Genomic DNA, 9,545 nt, shown 5'->3' with positions numbered 1-9,545 from the left:
ATATACAAATATAGTCACATCAATTCTATAACCAAATCAAACTCACTGCCATCAAGTTGATTCTGATTCAGAGTGATCCCCATTGGGTTTCTGAAGCTGTAAATCTTTATAGAAGTAGATCGCCTCATCTTCCTTCCATGGAGTGGAACCGCTGACCTTCTGGTTAGCAGCCAAATGCCTTATCCATTACTCCACCAAGCGCCTTTCAATTCTAAAAAGCAGGGAAATATCATTCCCATTTGACAGGTGAGAACACTGAGACACAAAAGTTGACTTGATCAAACCTGGACAGGCTTTCAGTAGTAAAGCTGGGATCCTAGCCAGCTATATAATATGTGAGGTCCAGTCAAAATGAAAGTGCAGAGTTCTTTGTTCAAAAGCAGTAAAAAAGTGTTATTAAAGGTACTGAAATATAAAACTTTACCCTGCAAAAATATTTTATTACTTATAAAATATAATAGGAGTAATAGTGACACATGAGTAAATAAACTTACAAATTACAAAAAAAAATTATCATTATTTCATATAAGAAATACATACGGATATTTTATTAATGTGATATCTTGATCATAAGATTTTTTTCTGACAGATTCATTTGTTTTTCTGCAAATTCATTTGTTAAATCATCAAAATTTATACTTTTAGCAACTTCCTTTTTAATTGATATAATTGAAAGCAGTGTCAGTTGCTCTTGGCAAATGCAAGATCACAAATCTTTTAATGATTTTTCATTTTGAAAAGGATCTTTCTGCTGATGCAACTCTTACTGGAGCTGTTAGTACTTTATAGATTGTGGCAACATTGAGATTAAATTTTGATAAATTATTTTGAAGAATAAATTTTAATATATCTAGTACTGATGATCGGAAGGAAGATGGGGCAATCTACTTCCGCAGTGATACTGCCTCGGAAACCCAAGGAGGGTCGCTATGAGTCAGGTCTGACTTGACGGCACATAACAACAACAAGTACTGATGATAATCACAAAACAATTTTTCTAAAAAGGTTTAACCCTTCATACAAATCAATTTTGTGTAGGTCTGACTTTAATTTTATATGTAAATAATTTATACCATGGCATTTTGATGTTTCCTTTGACATTTCCTATAAATTGTCAAGATGGTAAAAGAAACTGAAAACAGCTTCATGATTTGTATATAATTCAAAATGCTTGTTTATGCATCTATTGCTGTTATCTTCAACTACAAGGAAAAATCAATTTAAAAATTGTCTTCCTTGTTTTGTTTTGTTTTTTCTTTTTCCATTCCACAGTTCATACACATTTTGTTTTGTGACATTGGTTGTAATCCCCCACAGTGTAATAGCTGTCTTCCCACTTCCTCCCTGTAGTTATCTCTTCCCTGTGTCCTTCTTTCCTATGCATTCCTGCCCTCTGAGCTATCTCCCTGTGCAAACACTGCCCTTCTCATCTCCCATGGTTGATTGTTCTGAGAAGTGCACCTACCTGGTGTAATTGTTCACCTCATAGGCCTGTCTATTGTCTTGCTGGAAGTTAAGCCACAGGAGTGAGTTCAATTCTGGTCCCAAAGGGTGTCTTTCTTGTTAATAATTGGTTCATCCTGAGGTGTGTGTGTGTGTGTGTGTGTGTGTATGGAACTATGGGGACACAGTGGTTAAAGCATTTGGCTGCTAACCAAAACTTCAGTTGTTTGAATCCACCAGCTGCTCCATGGGAAAAAGATGAGCTAGTCTGCTTCTGTAAAGATTTACAGCCTTGGAAACTCTATGGGGCAGTTCTACTATGTCCTATCGGGTCGCTATGACTTGGAATTGACTTAATGGCAATGGGTTTGGTTTTTGTTTTCACTTTTCAGGTTCACATAAAAATACTGTTTTCTGTCAAATGTGATATCTTTGATTTCTATTTCTAAGTCTGTGGGTATTTGTTTTGCATTTTTGAAGCAGCTTTCAAAACTGGAGATTATAAGCTCTTCAAAGAATTTTAGTAACTCCTTGATATACTTCACTGCAATGTCCATGTGTATGCTTTTATTTGGTAATCGTCTGCTGACAAAGTTTACTGCTTAAGGACCAGCAGTTCAGTCTTAGTGATCAGGCTGGAGAGTTAATACTTGTGTAGACACTGCAGGGTAAGGCTCCTGACACTGACTCGCAAGCCACTCTCCCACCAGGGGGCTCAGATTGTATCCCTGTGGAGCTCTTTCTCTCTTCTGCAGCTGTGACCGCTGCTTCTGCTACAGATCTGGGCCCAGGTCCCAGCCTCACTACCTGGACTACCCTGGGGCACATACAAGCCTGCTGGGCAAATTGCTTGGCACCTGTGCTGCCTACTGTACCCTCAGGCTTGAGCAGATCTTCAGTGTGTCTGTACATACAAGCTCTGTTGTCCCATCGGACTTCACTTACAAAACAAGTTCAAAGTTAAAATTATAACGGTTTTTGAAATGGCAGCAGGAGGGAATTACACTCAGCTCAAGGATCCTCTCAGTGCGTGGCACCATGAAGCGGCCTTGGCTCGGGGTAAAACTCACCACACTGTTACCACCGGTTGCATTGCATCAGTTCTGACTCATGGTGACCCCACCCACGCTGAGTAGAACTACACTCCATAGCGTTTTCAAGGCCCTGACCTTTCACAGTGGATCACCAGGTCTTTCTTCCAGGGAATCTCTGGGTGGGTTTGAACTGCCAACCTCTCAGTTAGTAGCCGAGTGCTTTGCTGCTCCCAATTCACAGCCTACACACTTTCTACACTGACGTGGCAGAGCTACTTAGTTTGGGTTTCAGTGGCCCATTGCACATTAAGATGCCAGATGGTGACTTTCCAACATCAGAAGTTACTGAAGCAAGCTGAGGTAGAATATATAACATTTTTTCTTATCTTTACGTTGGAGGACTACAATGATTTCTTTTACTAAGTTTCCAGTACAGAACCTGACCATTTAAGGTTTCTTAAAGATCCAACTCATAGGTGTTACCTTGTTATCTTTGCTTGATGTATCTTAAAATCACCTCTGGGACTGAATCCTTGATGATTTGAACAGCATGGTCAGAACCCCAGAACATTCATTCCCCTGGAAACAGCCCTCAACAAATCTGTGACAGGAGCTGGTGTATACATACCCCCGCTGCCTTGCCCTGTACAGGGAGATCAGTCCACGGGGTATTTTTCACACTATTTCTGATTCAAGGTCAGATTACGGCTGGATTGAGGGCCAGGTGCCTGCAACGGCAACTTGCTTGATAACACGCCTTTATTAGCTTCCTTCTTTTCCCTCTTCCCCACTCTCCCGCTCCTCAGGTCCCCTCACAAATAAACTGCCAGAACTCAAATCCTCTTTTGAGAGACAGCTTCTGGGGAACCTAAATGAAGACACTCACTTTAGTATTACTCCTAATGCTTATTATATTTAGAACCATCCATGGAAGTCACTCCTAATACTTGTTATACTTAGAACCATCCATGGATGTAACAAGGCAGACAAGTCCTGTAAGTCTTATTTCCTTCCCATAAGCATGGAGCTAGGAATGAGGTAGGTGTTCCGAAAAACAAAACAAAACAAAACAAAACAAAAACTACTCAGTTGAAATTGCCAGGCTTCGTCCCAATAACATCTGATGCTGGCAAGTCAAACCTGGTAGCTTCATGTGCAGTCGGCCCCTGGGAGTTCTGTGACTGAGGGACAAGGTGGGAGAGCCTTAAGAGCAGCACTCTCCGTAATGGAAAGCTCCTGGGGAGACTGCATCTTTGGGCAAGCCTCGTGGAGGTGACATTAGGCTCTTCTGGGGCTTCTGGGGCAGTTCCTGGCATCTACTCTTCTTAGTGTCATAAATATTGAATGGCAGCAGGGCTGAGTTGGGCATTTTTCCTGGCTAATAAATCCAAGTTTCAGAGCATCCAAAAAAAAGTCAGGACTTCAATGTGTATTTGATGATTTTGATGAACTAAGTGCTCATTCTGAGTTCCTGGGGGTTCCATCATGAAGCAACAGCTCAAGATTTCTCTGGGGAGACTGAAAACATTGATTCTCTTGCTCTGGTTAAAAGGGCTAAAGTAATGCATCCCTGTCTCAGAGAAAGGAACTATGATAGAAGAATAAAAAACATTGTTTAATGTTTCCTTTTAAAAACTGTGTGTAGAGGTGTTGGGGAAAGGGCGAGCCTAAAGAAAGAAGAACTCAGGACTAGTTCTCTCCTCCAGATAATCACGACATTTCCTCTGCAGGAGTCTTTGTATTTTGTTTTGCTTTGAACTTGTAGAATGCTCAGTTAGGGATCTCTACAACTACAGCCACCTTCAGATTGCTCTTCTATTTGTATTTTTTATTCCTGTGGTGCAGTGTAAGTTCCTTAGCATGGCCCTTCTAGCCATGGTCTTTGTGACTTCCACCAGAAGACTTCATAGAACTATGAAAATATAAGGTATTTGTCCCTTACCAAGGGGATTGGATAGCTTTTTAGTAATGTAAGTAAAGTACATGGCACCCTTGTGGGAGTGGAACCATGGAAATTCTAATGTGGGCATTGGTTAGTTTTGTCATTCTGCTAGGCTAAAATGAGCTCTCCTAGAGGCAAAAAGATAAGGAGCTCTGGTGACACAGAGCCTAAGGCATCTGACTGCTAACGAGAAGGTTGGTGGTTCAAACCTACCAGCCACTCCACGGAAGGAAGACAGGGCAATCCCAATGGGGGGGATCACTGAATCAGCTTGATGGTAGTGAGGTTTTTGATTTTGTTAGAGGCAGAAGCAGGGGGGATCTCACTGCTGTCAGGAAAGAGCCAGAGGTGCAGTTGAGTGCATCCTGAACCTGAGATCCCTGCACAGACCTCCTTGGTGGAGAGTTGGCAGAGAGATGGCAGCAGTGGAACCGTGAGACATGAGACAGAACAGCAGGATTGCCAGCCCACGGAACAAAAAAGCCGAGTGCCTTTGGGCAGGAGACTTGCTGGTGGAATGGGGTGCACCTAGCTGCACCTACTGTCAGAGCTAAAAGAGCTTTGTAACACTTGCCCAAGCTGGACAGAGGCCAGGCAGAGAGGTTGAGGGCCAAAGAGAGGTATGCTTTTAGGCATGGCCAAGAGGAGGTTGTCCTGATTGAAGAACTGTATCCTGAGCACATTCCTAAACCTGAATTGTAACCTGTTACTTCCCTAATAAAACCTACAATTGTGAATATTGCCTGTGAGTTCTGTGTGGCTACTGCAATGAATTATCGAACCCAGCAGAAAAGCAGTGAGTGCTGTGGAAGGGTTAGTTGGTGTCAGAATTGGTTAAAGAGTTTGGAGGGTGGCGGCATGGCTGGCCTCATAGGAAAAAGCCTTGGGCTGCTGATGGTGATTCTCTCTCCCTCCTGTTAAGTTAGAGGAGCTCAAAGGAGGATGCTGTATGAGTTGAACATTTACCTGAGGTAGATACACTCCTTGGAGAGAACAATCATGGTAGAAAGAAGGCTGTTCATGCATAGGGAGACAGCTCAGGGGGAGCAGGAGTGCATGGAGGGATGGACACAGGGAAGAGGTAACTATTGGGAGGAAGTGGGAGGGGAGCTGTTGCATTGGGGTAAATTATAGTCAATGTCATGAGACAAAGTGTACGTGAATTGCTGTATGGAAAGTGAATTTGCTCTGTAAACTTTCACCCAAATCACAATTTAAAAAAAGGAGGATGCTGCCATTGCACCCTTTCTGCATTTCCTGCCAATTCATGTATTTCTCTCAGAGCCTTGAGTATGTTTCTCTCTCTTTCTCTCTCTCTCTCTCTCTCTCTCTCTCTCTCACACACACACACACACACACACAATGCTCAATACACTTCCATTGCTCTTCACTGCTTACCAAATCAGGTCAAAATTCTCCACCTGGGACTGAAGGCTCTTCATTATTTGGCCTTAATTTACCTTTTCAACCATATTTTCCATTGCTTCTTTGCCTGCACTATGGACTTATTGTTAATTTTCCACTGTTTCCAAATTTGTACTGCCTTTTTCCCTGCTGTCCCCCTCAGTTCTCAAAATTACCAACACCTACCTACATTCTAAGTAGCTCTGGTGGTATCGTGATTAAGGCATCTGGCTGCTAACCAGAAGGTCAGTGGTTCAAACCCACCAGCTGCTCTGTGGGAGGAAGATGAGGCAATCTATGTCTGTAAAGATTTACAGCCTTGAAAACCCAATATGGGGGTGGGGTGGGGCTATTAGTCAGAATCCACTTGATGGCAGTGTGTGGTTTTTGGATTTTGGACCAACATTCTAAATGTCACCTTTTCCCATGAAGACCTCATTACCAACATCCCTGCCCTCCAAGCAACCATCACTGGCTGTCAAAGCTAGAAGTGATCTTTCTCTTCTGAACACAGTACTTTGTCTCTACTTTCAAAACACCTTTTCAACCTGGTAATACAGTTATTTGTGTGTGGCATGTTTCTCAGGTTTTTCGCTACGCTCAGTCGTATCGTTGTTAGCTGCTGTCGAGTCTGCTCTGACTCATGGCAACCCTGCACACAACAGAATGATCATATAATCTGCAAATAATGACAGAGTGTAGCTTTTCCTTTCTAATCATTATTCCTTCCTTGATCAAGTCTCTTAGTTGCTTATAACATAGCACAGAATCAGTTTAAGAAAAAAGTAGTTTATTAAAAATGGTTAATTATGTCACAGAATCTAACGGCATCAGAGGTACAAAGAACTGGGTTTGGATGCTACACAGCCAGGGAAAAAATGCCCAACGGAACCCTCCTGCCATTCAGTATTTATGACACTAAGAAGATTAGATGCCAGAACCTGCCCCCAGAAGTCACAGAAGAACCTAATGTCACCTCCACGAGGCTTGCCCAAAGATCCAGTCTCCTCACGTGCAAATGCTGCCATACATTTGCTTGATTGAAATTTAGATGGATCCCTATAGACAAGGAAGTCTGGAGAATATTACTTCTACTTTCAGTCTCTATGGCACAAGAAAGCGAAGACTGGAATGGGCAGAGTGAGCCTTTCTCCAGTATCTGCCATGTACCTTACTTCTTTTTGTTATGTTTACCAGGTTCTCCAGAACCAATTTAAATGGAAGAAGTGCTAGCAAGCATTCTGGTCTGATTCCTGACAGTAAAAGGAATGCTTCAAAATTAGTTCCACAGTCAAGCATGGATTTGCTAGGAGTTGATGATGTTGTTGCTGTTGTTATGTGCCGTCGATTCGGACCCTACTCATAGCGACCCTTCCTTTGGTTTCCGAGGCAGTATCACTACGGAAGAAGATTGCCCAATCTTCCTTCCGAGGAGTGGCTGGTGGGTTTGAACCACCAGCCTTCTGGTTAGCAGTCAAGTGCCTTAGGCACTACGCTACCAGAGCTCCTGGAGTTGATGATAGCTAGCCCTAATCAAGGTAAGGAAATTCCCTCCCATGTCTAGTTTTCTAGGAGGCTGTTTTATTTTAATCATAAGTGGATGGATGTCATACATCCTTTTTTTTTTTTTTGAACTATTATACGAATTTCTTAATGTTGTGGATTTTATGAATAATTGTTTAAATGTTGAACATTCCACCATCCTTACATTCTTGGGATAAACAATATTTTATCATAATATTTTTGATTTATGGTTTATATTGGTAGGTTATTTGCTAATTTTTTAATAGACTTTACAGAGGAGTAACTTTCATAAAATAAAATGCACACATTTTAAGTACACAGGAAAATAATTTTAACAAATATTATACCTGTGTAACCACCACCGAGCTGTAGAATATTTTCATCACCCCAAAATGTCTTCTTGTGCCCCTCTGATGACAGCCCTCACCCCGACCCCACCCTACACTTGTCCTAGCTAAGAAGTTGTCGCCATCAATAGACTAAATTTTTTACAAGGTTCATCCATGTTGGAGGTTGTATCAGTGCTTCCTTTCTTCTTCTTGCAGAACAACATCCCATTGTACAGTTTTTCTAGTTTCTGAAGGTGAAAATTAATATTAGAACTTACTTCTTTCTTAACACAGGCAGTTAATGCTATACATTTTCAACTAAACCTTTCTGATTTCCATCCTATTTCCTCTGGGTTTTCTCTATTCTTTTTCTCATTGAATACATTGATTTTAAATCTTTTTTGTATTAAACTACATAAATATTAAAGGAGCTCTGGTGCCGTAGTGGGTAAGACATTCATTCAGCTGCTAACCACAAAGTCAGTGGTTCAAAACCACCAGCTGCCCTGCGGGAGGAAAATGAGGCAATCTGCTTCTGTAAAGATTTACAGCCTTGGAAACCCAATGGGGGTCACTCTGAGTCAGAACCGACTCGATGGCACTAGGTTTTATATAAATATTAAAAGTTACATATTTCCCTAAGGAGCCCTGGTAGTGCAGTGGTTAAGTGTACAGTTGGCAACAGAAAGGTCAGGGGTCCAAAGCCACCAGCCACTCTGAAGGAGAAAGATGTAGCAGTCTGCTCCTGTAAAGGTTTATAGCCTTGGAAACCTTATGGGACAGTTCTACTCTGTCCCACAGGGTAGCTATGAGTCGGGATCAACTCAACAGCAACGGATTTACAGACTATTTCCCTGTGAGTACTGCTGGGTCCCACATGTTTGATAGATAGTCTTTTTGTTGTCTCTTATATCCATTTCAGCATCTGAACTTCATACCTAGCAGACTCCTTAGGAAGGAAAGATAGGAACAGTATTTCCTGAGTTTCTGTATGCTAATAAACTTGTCTCTGCCCTTTATACTTCAAGGTTAGTTATGCTGAATGTAAAATATTTCATTCACGTTTTCATTCCTTGACTATCTTAAAGATATTATTTCTTCTGTCATAAAGTGTGGCTTTCACAGTTGGATGGCAACCTAATATCCTCTCCCTTCTAAGTTATGTGCTCTTTTTGACTTAAATGATCAAAGGATTCCTTTTCCTTCTTTCTTTAAAAATCCAGTTATTTTACAAAGAATGTAATCAATGTCCTTGAATTGTACATGTAGAAACTGTGCGTTGATGTATGTTCTGCTGTGCATATTCTCAAACAAGAACATAAAAAAAAATAAAATAAATTCAAAAAACAAAAATGATGGAGGTTAACAGGGTACATCCTAAAACAGAACCTACACAATGTCTTAATCCTCTGGCCTAAGCTTTAGATAATCCCGACAACGGAGACTCATGAGTGGCAGTTGGCACTTCCATTTCACACTATCTCTAATGGTTAAATTTATTTCCTTGCAACTCCCACTCATTGATTCTGTCCAGAGTCAGACTAATTCATTCTTTTCATTGGAAGACCTTTCAGGTGTTGGAAACCAGGTAGCCCATATCCAATAATCTCTCTCTTTGCCAAGCCAAACAGACTCACTTCCTTCAACTATTCTTGAATATTGAACTATTGCTTTAATCTGCAATCACAGACGGACAGCTGCTTTGGATGGTCACATGCTAGATATAAGGAGCTCAAAATAGCTGGGCAACCACATATGAAGGTTACAATGTAATATAACTTAATGCCCTATTACAAGTTGTTTGGGAGCTCTGATAGCATAGTGCCTAAGGTACTTGACTGCTAATCAGAAGGCTGGTGGTTCAAACCC

The sequence above is a fragment of the Orycteropus afer genome, unplaced genomic scaffold (assembly GCF_000298275.1).
Source record: "Orycteropus afer afer isolate SDZICR_OR568_19922 unplaced genomic scaffold, OryAfe1.0 scaffold00070, whole genome shotgun sequence".
In the NCBI taxonomy this organism is placed as follows: domain Eukaryota; kingdom Metazoa; phylum Chordata; class Mammalia; order Tubulidentata; family Orycteropodidae; genus Orycteropus; species Orycteropus afer.
This window is presented reverse-complemented; position numbering follows the sequence as displayed.